The sequence below is a fragment of the Mauremys mutica genome, chromosome 11 (genome assembly GCF_020497125.1).
Source record: "Mauremys mutica isolate MM-2020 ecotype Southern chromosome 11, ASM2049712v1, whole genome shotgun sequence".
NCBI classification, from domain to species: domain Eukaryota; kingdom Metazoa; phylum Chordata; order Testudines; family Geoemydidae; genus Mauremys; species Mauremys mutica.
The window spans coordinates 49,072,392-49,086,792 of record NC_059082.1 but is presented as its reverse complement, the minus strand read 5'-3'; the positions used below and the strand labels follow the sequence as shown (position 1 = coordinate 49,086,792).

The 14,401-nt window shown below is 48.4% G+C and overlaps 1 long non-coding RNA gene across 3 annotated transcripts; it reads right to left on the bottom strand.

The window, feature by feature from the left end:
* Positions 1–674: 674 nt before the first annotated feature.
* Positions 675–14,191, bottom strand: LOC123343959. 3 transcript variants are annotated; one of them, XR_006572415.1, is made up of 4 exons: positions 14,131–14,191; positions 10,157–10,278; positions 4,700–4,771; positions 675–804 (listed from the first exon to the last, which is right to left on the bottom strand). It is a non-coding gene; the product is annotated as an uncharacterized LOC123343959 (long non-coding RNA). The 3 variants fall into 3 exon arrangements; XR_006572414.1 differs by lacking the exon at positions 675–804 and having other exon boundaries at positions 4,646–4,771; XR_006572416.1 differs by lacking the exons at positions 675–804; positions 4,700–4,771 and adding an exon at positions 8,540–8,597.
* Positions 14,192–14,401: the final 210 nt, after the last annotated feature.

Genomic DNA, 14,401 nt, shown 5'->3' with positions numbered 1-14,401 from the left:
ATGATTTTCAGGTCCTTTAAAACAGGTTTCACTGTAACAATTTCCTGGTCATTTTCCTCAGCTTTCTTAAAACATTAATAGGAAAATCATAAGAAATCTCAATCTGCTTTAAAGTGACTCATTTGTCCATTCCTGCACTTCATCTGCTAATGGGAAGAGGGGAAAAAATTAATAAAAGTTTAATGTTTTTCTAATACCAGGTGAGAGAAAATTAAATAAACAGACTTGGGAGCTCAGGAGACACAAAGTAGGCAGCCCAGACCTGTCCTAGACAGACACTTGATGCATTGACTTTGGCAACATTTACCGCTTCATGCTGTCAGGCCAATAAATACATTGAAATTGATTCCAAGGGTAACGAACATCAGTGGATGTGGAGGGATGGGGGATGGAATCTGGATGTCAAGGCAGCAGCAATGCTAAGCAGAGAGGGTGGGAGAGGAAAATCAGTGCTGCTCGTGAATAAGCAATAACCTGCCCCCATAGACAGCACTCCCTGAATGAGGGAAGAGTGGGTACCAGGATTTAGGGGAGCTAATTATCCCAGATGTTGGCTCACTCTAAGAAGTTGTTTACAGCTGTGCTATTGAATATTCTAGGAGGGTGGTGCTGAGAGTTATGAAGGCAGCCTCTGAGGGTGACTCATCCCCATGCTGTGTTTCCTTACCATTAACTGCCAAGATGCACCATTTTCCCCCGGACATTTCTGGGGGAGGAGAGAGTCTCCACACTGACTTCTCCTCCCAACAGCCACACACCCGCTGAAGCTGTTTGCCTTGGGAGGTGAGCTCATTTCCAGCATCTCTGTGGAAAGAGGGCACAGTCTGAAACACCACGGAAAGCAAACAAGGCCAGAGCCAAAAATGCAAAGCAGGTGGAATGATAAAGCAGGATCATCTGCCCTGAAATGCATGGAGCAATGGCATGCAAACAATCCTCTAGGGCAGGGGTTGTCAGCCTTTCAGAAGTGGTGTTTTTAATGTTTTTAGAAGGTCTCTTTCTAGAAGTCTATAATATATAACTACAATATTATTGTATATAAATTAAACAAGGTTTTTAAAATGTTTAAGAAGCTTCATTTAAAATTAAATTAAAATGCAGAGCCCCCCGGACTGGTGGCCAGGACCCGGGCAGTGTGAGTGCCACTGAAAATCGGCTGGCATGCTGCCTTTGGCACGTGTGCCATAGGTTGCCTACCCCTGCTATAGGGGATCTCTGCAGTTTAGTGTGAGCAATATAGGTGCCCAAGAATCATCCATTGCTCTCACACACCCCCACCCATCGCAGTGGCTACCCCATGTTTGTAGAACATCTCTGTTATAGCCTGAAATCTTTAAAAAGGTGTTTTTAAAGGAGGGGGGCCCCTTCTCTCCCAGCTTCTCACACCCCCACATGCCCAGATTGAAATCTTAGCCTCACTGAAGTGAATGAGCTATGCCTATTTACATCAGTGGAGATCAGGGCTTTGGGTATTTTTCTCCAGCACAGCCCTCTTGCTGGGTGGGAGCTGTTGGCTGGCAGGCCACTACTACTCCAGCTGATCCAGAATGAAATGGAGGCAGAGCTGAATCCCAGTCTAGTGTGGCAGTTGGGCAGGGGGATAATCCCCCGCCCCCCTACAAAATGTCTAAATAGTAAATTCAGTCTGGGAGCATCTTAACAGCAAAAGAAACAGGCCCCCTTCTATTTCCACTTCCTGGCTGTCTTTGCATTCAGTTTGGCTGTAGTTTTCCTGCCTTAAGCCAGGCAATTTGGGCCTATCCTCTCCTTCCAGTCACAGCATTGATGACCAAGTCAGAATTCCCTGGAGGCAAGACTCTCTGGACATGACTCTGCTTTCCCAGAACTGTAAAGCTCCCCTGACGTCAATGCAGTTACACTGGTTTGGGATGAGAATCCAGGTCTCCATCTCTAACTGACAAGAAATGCCCTTTCCACAGGGCTGGGGTCTCCACTGCTCCTCTTTTCACTCCTACTTGGCCTTTTCTCTCTTCTTCCACTGAGAGGGTGGAATAGGGGCCTGATTGTCAAAGCTGTGGAGCACCCCCAGGTTCCATCAACTCCAGCTGGAACAGAGTGTGCTCAGTCACTTGGAAAACCGAACTGACCATTTTCCCCTCTCACTGGCCTGTCATTATTCATTGTTACTGTTATTTGCATTATGGTACTGCCCAGAGTCCCCAGCTGATAGACCAGTGGTAATGCCCAGTTCTTTGGGCAGTGAGGGCAAAGAGAAATTTCTACTTCTAGAGCATGGGCTTGTTCAGCCAATCCTATGCCTTCTACCTTTCCAAAGAACCTTCTGTGATGTTCCCCTCGGGTGTTATCTGGACCAGTGATCTGCTAGGTCACTCCAATCCTTGACTCTGGGAGCCAGCCTTACCCTACTCTGCTGTGAGAACCCCCACTCCTGGGCTGTTCATGCACAGCCTCTGGCATGTAAACTGCTCCTTGGATTGGGCAAATAGCCAGTATCTCCGGTCCCAGACACAACCCTAGGAACCTCCATCTTGCAGTGTCCAGTTATGCCTGCTGGACACTGCAAGCTTATATGACTTTGTCAATTTAACAAAGAAATCGATATGTCTCAGGCTTGTTATCCCAAGGGGAGCCTTTGACACATTTCAAACCAAACGCACTGCTTCAGGTAGAATAAACAAATTTATTAACTATAAAGATAGAATCATAGAATCTCAGGGTTGGAAGGGACCTCAGGAGGTCATCTAGTCCAACCCCCTGCTCAAAGCAGGACCAAACCCAACTAAATCATCCCAGCCAGGGCTTTGTCAAGCCTGACCTTAAAAACTTCTAAGGAAAGAGATTCCACCACCTCCCTAGGTAACCCATTCCAGTTCTTCACCACCCGACTAGTGAAAAAGTTTTTCCTAATGTCCAACCTAAACCTCCCCCTCTGCAACTTGAGACCATTACTCCTTGTTCTGTCATCTTCTACCACTGAGAACAGTCTAGATCCATCCTCTTTGGAACCCCCTTTCAGGTAGTTGAAAGCAGCTATCGAATCCCCCCTCATTCTTCTCTTCTGCAGGCTAAACAATCCCAGTTCCCTCAGCCTCTCCTCATAAGTCATGTGCTCCAGCCCCCTAATCATTTTTGTTGCCCTCCGCTGGACTCTCTCCAATTTATCCACATCCTTCTTGTAGTGTGGGGCCCAAAACTGGACACAGTACTCCAAATGAGGCCTCACCAGTGCTGAATAGAGGAGAATGATCACATCCCTCGATCTGCTGGAAATGCCCCTACTTATACAACCCAAAATGCCATTAGCCTTTTTGGCAACAAGGGCACACTGTTGACTCATATTCAGCTTTTCGTCCACCGTAACCCCTAGGTCCTTTTCTGCAGAACTGCTGCCCAGCCATTCGGTCCCTAGTCTGTAGCAGTGCATGGGATTCTTCCGTCCTAAGTGCAGGACTCTGCACTTGTCCTTGTTGAACCTCATCATATTTCTTTTGGCCCAATCCTCTAATTTGTCTAGGTCCCTCTGTATCCTATCCCTACCCTCCAGCGTATCAACCACTCCTCCCAGTTTAGTGTCATCTGCAAACTTGCTAAGGGTGCAGTCCACACCATCCTCCAGATCGTTAATGAAGATATTGAACAAAACCGGCCCCAGCACCGACCCTTGGGGCACTCCACTTGATACCGGCTGCCAACTAGACATGGAACCATTGATCACTACCCGTTGAGCCCGACCATCTAGCCAGTTTTCTATCCACCTTACTGTCCATTCATCCAGCCCATACTTCTTTAACTTGCTGGCAAGAATACTGTGGGAGACTGTATCAAAAGCTTTGCTAAAGTCCAGAAATAGCACATCCACTGCTTTCCCCTCAGCCACAGAGCCGGTTATCTCCTCATAGAAGGCAATTAGGTTAGTCAGGCATGACTTGCCCTTGATGAATCCATGCTGACTGTTCCTGATCACTTTCCCCTCCTTTAAGTGGTTCAGAATTGATTCCTTGAGGACCTGTTCCATGATTTTTCCAGGGACTGAGGTGAGAGTGACTGGCTTGTAGTTCCCTGGATCTTCCTTCTTCCCTTTTTTAAAGATGGGCACTACATTAGCTTTTTTCCAGTCATCCAGGACCTCCCCCGATCGCCGTGATTTTTCAAAGATAATGGCCAATGGCTCTGCAATCTCATCAGCCAACTCCTTTAGCACCCTCGGATGCAGCGCATCCAGCCCCATGGACTTGTGCTCGTCCAGCTTTTCTAAATAGTCCCGAACTACTTCTTTCTCCACAGAGAGCTGGTCACCTCCTCCCCATACCGTGCTGCAGGGTGCAGCTGTCTGGGAGCTGACCTTGTCTGTGAAGACAGAGGCAAAAAAAGCATTGAGTACACTAGCTTTCTCCACATCCTCTGTCACTAGGTTCCCTCCCTCATTCAGCAAGGGGCCCACACTTTCCTTGACTTTCTTCTTGTTGCTAACATACCTGAAGAAACCCTTCTTGTTACTCCTAACATCTCCGGCTAGCAGCAACTCCAAGCGTGATTTGGCCTTCCTAATTTCACTCCTGCATGCCTGAGCAATACTTTTATACTCCTCCCTGATACTTTTAAGTGATTATAAGTCAAAGCATAACAAGTCAGATTTGGTCAAATGAAACAAAAGCAAAACACATTCTAAACTGATCTTAATACTTTTAATGCCCTCACAAACTTAGATGCTTCTCACCACAGGCTGGCTGGTTGCCCTTCAGCCAGGCTCTCCCCTTTGATCAGTGCTTCAGTCGCTTGGTGGTGATGTCTGTAGATGGAGGCAGAAGAGAGAGGAAGAGCATAACAAATGTGTCTCCCCTTTATTATGTCCTTTCTTCCCTCTTGGCTTTGCCCTCCCTCTTCAGAGTCAGGTGAGCATTACCTCATCGCAATTCCAAACTGACCAAAGGAAGGGGGGTGACTCACTCGAGAGTCTAACAGATTCTTCTGTTGCTGCCTAGCCAGCATCCTTTGTTCCTGTGAGGCTGGGCTGGGTTTGTCCCATACCTGCCCTGATGAGGTGTGAACTGCCTCTCTGCTCTTGGAAAGTTTTTGTCTGGTCTTATTTTAAGCCACGAGGATACATTTTCAGCCTCATAACTACATACATGAAATTATAACCTATAAAATTACTGTAACAATTACTATAACCATGCTCAGTGCATCATGAGCCTTCTGAAGACACCCAACATGACAGACTTTGCATTGGATACCACACAATCATTTTATAAAGGTGTAGGGTGTTCCTCCAAGGTACAGAGTGTTACACCTACCTCCTACGGTTCTATCACTAGTATTCTTAGGGCTTGGCTACACTTACAAGTTGCAGCGCTGGGAGTTACAGCGCTGGTCATGCAGCTGTGTAGGGCCAGCGCTGGAGTGTGGCCACACTGACAGCTACCAGCGCTGCAGTGTGGCCACACTTGCAGCACTTTCCAGCGCTGTATTGAGAGGTGCATTGTGGGCAGCTATCCCACAGAGCACCTCGTCCCATTTTGGCGCTGAGTATTGTGGGAAGGGGAAGGAAGTGTGCGGGTCATTCCGCTTCCTGTGCCAACGCCCCGTGGTGCATCGCTTCACATCCCAGCATTCACTCTTTCCGGCAACGTTTGGCGCCATTGTGAGTGCCTTTCTGTTTTACTCTCTGTGTGTGAATCGCGATTTCTGTGGCAAATGGAGCCCGAGCTGCTGAGGACTGTGCTGATGAGTGTCGCCAGCACAACACGTTTGGCAGTCGAGCTATTCCTTCAGCTCCAAAGTGACAGTGAGGAGTCTGACGATGATATCGATATCGATTCTCCTGCCGCGTGTGACACTAAAGTGCTTGTGGCATTCACGGAAATGCTCAGCACCGTTGAACGCCGCTTTTGGGCTCGGGAAACCAGCACTGACTGGTGGGATCACATCGTCATGGAAGTCTGGGATGACGAGCAGTGGCTGCAGAACTTTCGTATGAGAAAAGCCACTTTCATGGGACTGTCTGCTGAGCTCGCCCCCATTCTGCGGCGCAAGGACACAAGATTGAGAGCTGCCCTGATGGTGGAAAAGCGGGTGGCTATTGCAATCTGGAAGCTGGCAACTCCAGACAGCTACCGGTCGGTCGGGAACCAGTTTGGAGTGGGAAAGTCGACCGTTGGAATCGTTTTGATGCAAGTTTGCAAGGCAATTAATCGCATCCTGCTAAGAAAGACCGTGACTCTGGGGAGCGTGCAGGACATTGTGGATGGCTTTGCACAAATGGGTTTCCCTAACTGTGGAGGGGCGATAGATGGGACGCATATTCCTATTCTGCCCCCCCCCACCTGGAATCAGAGTACGTTAATCGTAAGGGGTATTTCTCTATGGTTCTCCAGGCGCTTGTGGATCACCGTGGGCGTTTCATTGACATTTACACAGGCTGGCCTGGAAAGGTGCATGATGCACGCATCTTTCGGAACAGTGGCCTGTTCAGGAAGATGCAGGCAGGGACTTTTTTCCCAGACAGGAAGATCACAGTAGGGGACGTCGAAATGCCCATTGTGATCCTTGGAGACCCCGCTTACCCGTTACTGCCTTGGCTCATGAAACCCTATACAGGGAAGCTTGACAGGAGCAAGGACCGGTTCAACTACAGGCTGAGCCGGTGCCGAATGACTGTGGAGTGTGCTTTTGGCCGTTTAAAGGCACGCTGGCGTTCCTTGTATGGGAAGCTAGACTTGGCGGAAAGCAGCATCCCCGCGGTTATATGCGCTTGCTGTACCCTCCATAATATTTGTGAAGGGAAGGGTGAAACATTCAGTCAGGCATGGACCACCGAGGTTCAAGTCCTGGAGGCTGAATATGCACAGCCAGAGAGCAGGGCTAATAGAGAGGCCCAGCACAGGGCTTCAAGGATTAGGGATGCCTTGAGGGAAGAATTTGAGGCTGAAAGCCAACAGTAATGTTTGCTGCCTTGCATGGGAGTGAATTGCACTGTTTACACTGTTATTCTATTATCCCTAAAATGATTTGCAGTGCCTCTTTCTTTACTGGGCTACGGTATCTTTCACTATCTGCTATAATAAAGACTGTTTTCAAAGCCAAGAATTGTTTTATTGAAAAGAAAAAAACTTCCTTGACAGACAGACAGACAGACAGACACACAACATTTCATGAACACAAGAGGGCAGGGGTGTGGGTTGGTGAACTGTACAGTCACAAGTTTGCATATGTCCTGTCTGGAGTGCTGTTTAATGAATCCTGCACTTCAGGGTGCATATACTGCATGGTGATGGGGGTTGAGTGCAGAGGGTAAGGGTGGTAGGTATCAGGGCTGGTTGGTGAACGTACAGGTGTTGGAGGCAGCTGGTGGTGGTAAGAACCTGGATGCTGGGGAAAGGTGGTTTGAGCTGACATTGGGGCACAAGGCAAAAAGCTTTGGGACGGGGGGGGGTGGAGTAGCACGGTAGTGCTCTGCTTGCATGGCAACGAGTGACTCTATGGAGTCCGCTTGGCGCGACAGAATGCTTAGCAGCCGCTCTGTGCTTTTCCTCTTGGCCACTGCATTTCTCTTGCGGATCCTGCTTTCCTTCTCTCTCCACTCCTTCAATTCTTTACTCTCTCTAGCAGAGTGATGAAGAACAGTTTTCAACATGTCCTCCTTGCTCTTTTGGGGATTTTTCCTCAAATTGTGCAGCCTCTGTGCTGTGGTACATCTGCTCAGTCCAGCAGTCAAGGTCACTGCAGAAAGCCAGAAATGTATACATTTAACAGGGCAGCATTGTATTCACTATCTCCAGACATTAATTGCTACACTGAGGGAGTTCTTAGTCCTCAGTTTAGCATTCTTTTACCACACACATAACACAACAGAAGCCACGAAATGGTGAGTGAGGGGTGCTTATAGAGGGAGAAGTGGGGCTTGAGTGATAGAGGGGTTGAGTGAAGATGCAGCTGCAGGGGTGATCTTCACTATCTCCCTATCTCTTCACTAAAGAGTCTCCCAACATTTTTCACAGGAGTTAATCCTGGAAGATATCTCCCTGCTGCGAGTCACTAGGGACATGTGGATTCCGCCCTGGACCCTATGCGGCTTCCCTGTGTTCAGAAATGGTCCCCCCACCCCTCGCGGCACAGTGGCGCGGACGCGTCAGCGTGACTGGGACAAGGAACACAGTGGCTCTCCCTATAAACCTGCGCAGGCATATTGCCCACGCTCTGGCTGAAACTTTTGCTGAGATCACTGCAGCCGATTACCGCGACATGATAGACCACATCAATGGGCTATTCCACATCTAGGCTGGCATGCATGCAGCCCTAAACCCCCTTCCTCTCCAGAAACATTTCCACCCAGAAAATAAAAGCCGCTTACCGGTAACCCGCTCCTCTGCTTGTCCTTCTGCAACTGCTGGCTGCTGCGATTGGGTACTTTCCTCCTGGCTTGAGAAGAGCTCCTGGCTGCATGCCCACTCTGGGGTGTCTTCCCCCATCCCAGTAGCTTCACTCGCGTTTTTCTCCCCGCCGCCTCCGCATCCGCCGCCGCCTCCTCCTCCTCCTGTCCCCCAGCCTGCTCAGAAGTGTCCATCGTTGTCCTGGGATTGGCAGTGGGGTCACCCCCAAGTATCGCGTCCATCTCCCTGTAAAAACGGCAGGTCATGGGGGCAGCTCCGGATCGGTGATTCCCCTCGCGGGCTTTGTAATAGGCACTCTGCAGCTCTTTAACTTTCACCCTGCATTGTAGTGCGTCCCGATCATGGCCCCTATCCAGCATGGACCTTGATACCTGCTCAAAGATATCGTAATTCCTACGGCTGGAGCGCAGCTGGGACTGCACAGCTTCCTCCCCCCAAACACTAATGAGGTCCTGCAATTCGCCAGTGCTCCATGCTGGGGCTCGTTTGCCGCGTGGAGGCATGGTCACCTGTAAAGATTAACTGATTGCACTCCACACCTGGCTGCAGCAAACAGGAAGGAGATTTTTAAAATTCCCGGGGCATTTAAAGGGCGGGTCACCTGAGGCAAGAGCAGTAGAGTGCAAACTGATGAGCAGAGTGGCTGAACAGGAATTGTGGGATAACTCCTTATTCCCTGGAGGACAATTAAAGCGCTGGTGAGTGTCCACACCTGCTGAGCAGCGCTGGATCACCAGCGCTGCACTCCTTATACCCCAACCGGGATGGGTTTTCAGCCAGCGCTGCAACCAGGGAGTTGCAGCGCTGGTTGTGCCCTGCAAGTGTGGACGGGGTGTAATTGCAGCGCTGGAAAGCCTCCACCAGCGCTGCAACTTGTAAGTGTAGCCAAGCCCTTAGCAACTCTTCAGCATCTGGAATTGTTCCATCAGATATCCCAGGCTTAGGGTACATCTCCAGTGGAGCTAGAAGGTATAAGATCTAGCGTAAGAAGATATACCTGCACTAGCTGATTGAGCTAGTGCATTAAAAATATCAGTGCAGCACATCCTCTCTGAAACCCTGGGTACATACTCAGGGTGGCCAGCCTGTCCCACCACCCATACAAATATAGCTACCCTGCCACTTTAAGCATGCTAAATCAATCAGAGCTAGTGTGGGTATGTCTACTCAAGCTGGAATTTACACCTCCAGCTCATGCAGACATACCCTCAGATGAGATTCTATTCCATATAGGTTTGTCTTTCACTCTCATCACCATAACATCTGAGCCCCTTTGAGCAATGCATTAAGCAACACGACTAATCGGATCCCTGCACTACAAACAATTCCCACCCTGTATTGTTTCTCTCTGTCTTGAAAGTGCTCTACACCCTGGATCGTCTCCCATGTCTCTGTCCTTCCCTTGAGCCTTTTCAATCTGGGTTGGGGATGGCTATTTTGCAGAAATTGCCTTGTTAAAAGGTTTTGTAACAAGCTCCCTGTGACTGTGCTGAGTGGGCTGCATCATCTGGTTTGATTTTACTGGGTCTATCTGTGTGCAATACATCTTTGCAAGGGTCCCAATTCAGCTCTCATTGATGTCAATGGGAGTCTGTCCAAAGACTTCAGTGAGAGTTGGAGCCACCCCGCCAGACCTAGTTCTCAGATGTTTAATTTCAGTGTCCAGATTGTAGGTCTTCCAGGTTCAAATCCTGCCTTTCTTGCTGTCCTCTCTAAGTGATTTGGGAGTCTAATCATCCCCTCAGAACTGAATGGTAGATCCAGCTCAGAACCACTCCTCATACCTCAGGCCATTTGTGCTTTCATTTGTTCTCCTGGCTTTGTCCACATTTTCTGAGGCTTTTCACCTTCATCTCCTACTGTTTGGGTGATTTCTCCAGCTAGATTCTTGCTAATGGATTAACTGCTGAAAAACAGATGAGACAAGTTTTGCTCTTAGGCTCTGTCACCTGGGCTTTCCAACTAGGAGGTCTTCTAATTCTGAAGTGAACTCATCCCATATTGCTCTCATTTCTGCAGGCTGACACTAGGTGAAGACTTTTACTCTGGATTGTTTTCTTTTCATTTTAACTCAGTCATCAGTGACTATTGCTTTCTTTTATTAAATCTCCAATGGGTGCAATTAACAGTAGTTATCAAAGAAGAAGGATGGTCAATTGGTTAGGGTGCTAGTCTGGAATTTTGGAGTCCAAGGTTCAATTTCCTGCTCTGAGTCTCTGCCTACAGAGAGATTTAAAAAAAAAAAAGCCATGGCTGGTGCAGGTCAGCTGACTTGGGCACACAAGACTCAGGCTCTGAAGCTGAAAAATTACTATGTAGGAGCTAGAGCATGAGCTCTGGGACCCTGAGAGAGTGGAGAGCCCCAGAGTTTAGGCTGGTGCTTGAGCCCAAACCTCTACACAGCAATTTTTAGCCCAAGTCAGCTGATGCGGGCCAACAGTGGCCATGCTTTGGGTCTCTTATCACTGTGTAATCTTGAGCAAATCACTTCATTTTGTCTCTTTTTACCTCAGTTCCCCCACATTGGTAAAACTAGGAATAATACTTCCCTATCTCCCAGGGGCATTGTAAGGTACTCGAACACTACAGTACTGGGGGCCCTATACATATCTTAGATAGTAATAGAACTTTTCACCATCACGCACTGTATAAACATGATTTAACTACTCAATTGCTTGCCTTTGTAGGACTACTTTTACCCCAATACACTTTACAAATTGGAGAAACTGGGATTCAAGTGACTTGCCTGATCTTTATGAGCTGCTGAATGCTCAGCACTTTGATCTCCTTTCAAAATGCAGGCCCTTGAACTGTGGTATCATAGAATCTCAGGGTTGGAAGGGACCTCAGGAGGTCATCTAGTCCAACCCCCTGCTCAAAGCAGGACCAAACCCAACTAAATCATCCCACCCAGGGCTTTGTCAAGACTGACCTTAAAAACCTCTAAGGAAGGAGATTCCACCACCTCCCTAGGTAACCCATTCCAGTGCTTCACCTCCGTACTAGTGAAAAAGTTTTTCCTAATGTCCAACCTAAACCTCCCCCTCTGCACCTTGAGACCATTACTCCTTGTTCTGTCATCTTCTACCACTGAGAACAGTCTAGATCCATCCTCTTTGGAACCCCCTTTCAGGTAGTTGAAAGCAGCTATCAAATCCCCCCTCATTCTTCTCTTCTGCAGACTAAACAATCCCAGTTCCCTCAGCCTCTCCTCATAAGTCATGTGCTCCAGCCCCCTAATCATTTTTGTTGCCCTCCGCTGGACTCTCTCCAATTTGTCCACATCCTTCTTGTGGTGTGGGGCCCAAAACTGGACACAGTACTCCAAATGAGGCCTCACCAGTGCTGAGTAGAGGGGAATGATCACATCCCTCGATCTGCTGGAAATGCCCCTACTTATACAACCCAAAATGCCATTAGCCTTCTTGGCAACAAGGGCACACTGTTGACTCATATTCAGCTTTTCGTCCACTGTAATCCCTAGGTCCTTTTCTGCAGAACTGCTGCCCAGCCATTCGGTCCCTAGTCTGTAGCAGTGCATGGGATTCTTCCGTCCTAAGTGCAGGACTCTGCACTTGTCCTTGTTGAATCTCATCATATTTCTTTTGGCCTAATCCTCTAATTTGTCTAGGTCCCTTTGTATCCTATCCCTACCCTCCAGCGTATCAACCACTCCTCCCAGTTTAGTGTCATCTGCAAACTTGCTAAGGGTGCAGTCCACACCATCCTCCAGATCGTTAATGAAGATATTGAATAAAACCGGCCCCAGCACCGACCCTTGGGGCACTCCACTTGATACCGGCTGCCAACTAGAAATGGAACCATTGATCACTATCCGTTGAGCCCGACCATCTAGCCAGTTTTCTATCCACCTTACCGTCCATTCATCCAGCCCATACTTCTTTAACTTGCTGGCAAGAATACTGTGGGAGACTGTATCAAAAGCTTTGCTAAAGTCCAGAAATAGCACATCCACTGCTTTCCCCTCATCCACAGAGCCGGTTATCTCCTCATAGAAGGCAATTAGGTTAGTCAGGCATGACTTGCCCTTGGTGAATCAATGCTGACTGTTCCTGATCACTTTCCCCTCCTTTAAGTGGTTCAGGATTGATTCCTTGAGGACCTGTTCCATGATTTTTCCAGGGACTGAGGTGAGACTGACTGGCTTGTAGTTCCCTGGATCTTCCTTCTTCCCTTTTTTAAAGATGGGCACTACATTAGCTTTTTTCCAGTCATTCAGGACCTCCCCCGATCGCCGTGATTTTTCAAAGATAATGGCCAATGGCTCTGCAATCTCATCGGCCAACTCCTTTAGCACCCTCGGATACAGCGCATCCGGCCCCATGGACTTGTGCTCGTCCAGCTTTCCTAAATAGCGCCGAACTACTTCTTTCTCCACAGAGAGCTGATCACCTCCTCCCCATACCGTGCTGCAGAGTGCAGCTGTCTGGGAGCTGACCTTGTCTGTGAAGACAGATGCAAAAAAAGCATTTAGTACACTAGCTTTCTCCACATCCTCTGTCACTAGGTTCCCTCCCTCATTCAGCAAGGGGCCCACACTTTCCTTGACTTTCTTCCTGTTGCTAACATACCTGAAGAAACCCTTCTTGTTACTCCTAACATCTCTGGCTAGCTGCAACTCCAAGTGTGATTTGGCCTTCCTCATTTCACACCTGCATGCCTGAGCAATACTTTTATACTCCTCCCTGGTTATTTGTCCAATCTTCCACTTCTTGTAAGCTGTTTTTTTGTGTTTAAGACAAGCAAGGATTTCACTGTTAAGCCAAGCTGGTCACCTGCCATATTTACTTTTCTTCCTACACATCGGGATGGTTTGTTCCTGCAACCTCAATAAGGTTTCTTTAAAATACAGCCAGCTTCCCTCGACTCCTTTCCCCGTCGTGTTATTCTCCCAGGGGACCTTGCCCATCAGTTCCCTGAGGGAGTCGAAGTCTGCTTTTCTGAAGTCCAGGGTCTCTGTTCTACTGCTTTCCTTTTTTCCTTGTGTCACGATCCTGAACTCGACCATCTCATGGTCACTGCCTCCCAGGTTCCCATCCACTATTGCTTCCTCTACTATTTCTTCCCTGTTTGTGAGCAGCAGGTCAAGAAGAGCTTTTCCCCTAGTTGGTTCCTCCAGCACTTGCACCAGGAAATTGTCCCCTACACTTTCCAGAAACTTCCTGGATTGTCTGTGCACTGCAGTATTGCTCTCCCAGCAGATATCGGGGTGATTAAAGTCACCCATGAGAACCAGGGCCTGTGATCTAGCAACTTCTGTTAGTTGCTGGAAGAAAGCCTCGTCCACCTCATCCCCCTGGTCTGGTGGTCTGTAGCAGACTCCCACCACGACATTACCCTTGTTGTTCATACTTCTAAATTTAATCCAGAGACACTCAGGTTTTTCTGCAGTTTCATACTGGAGCTCTGAGCAGTCATACTGCTCTCTTACATACAACGCAACTCCCCCACCTTTTCTGCCCTGCCTGTCCTTCCTGAACAGTTTATATCCATCCATGACAGTACTCCAATCATGTGAGTTATCCCACCAAGTCTCTGTTATTCCAATTACATCATAATTCCCTGACTGTGCCAGGACTTCTAGTTCTCCCTGCTTGTTCCCCAAGCTTCTTGCATTTGTATATAGGCACTTAAGATAACTCACTGATTGTCCCGCTTTCTCGGTCTGAGACAGGAGTCCTCCCCTCTTGCAGTCTCCTGCTTGTGCTTCCTCCTGGTATCCCACTTCCCCACTTACCTCGGGGCTTTGGTCTCCTTCCCCCGGTGAACCTAGTTTAAAGACCTCCTCACTAGGTTAGCCAGCCTGCTTGCAAAGATGCTCTTCCCTCTCTTCGTGAGGTGGAGCCTGTCTCTGCCTAGCAATCCTTCTTCTTGGAAGACCATCCCATTGTCAAAGAATCACAGCCCAGTTCTGCAAAGTATTGAGTGCCCTCAACTTCCAAGGAAATCAATGGGAATTGGTGGCTCTCAACACAGCATGTAAAGGGAAACCCAGAGGGGTGGGTGAG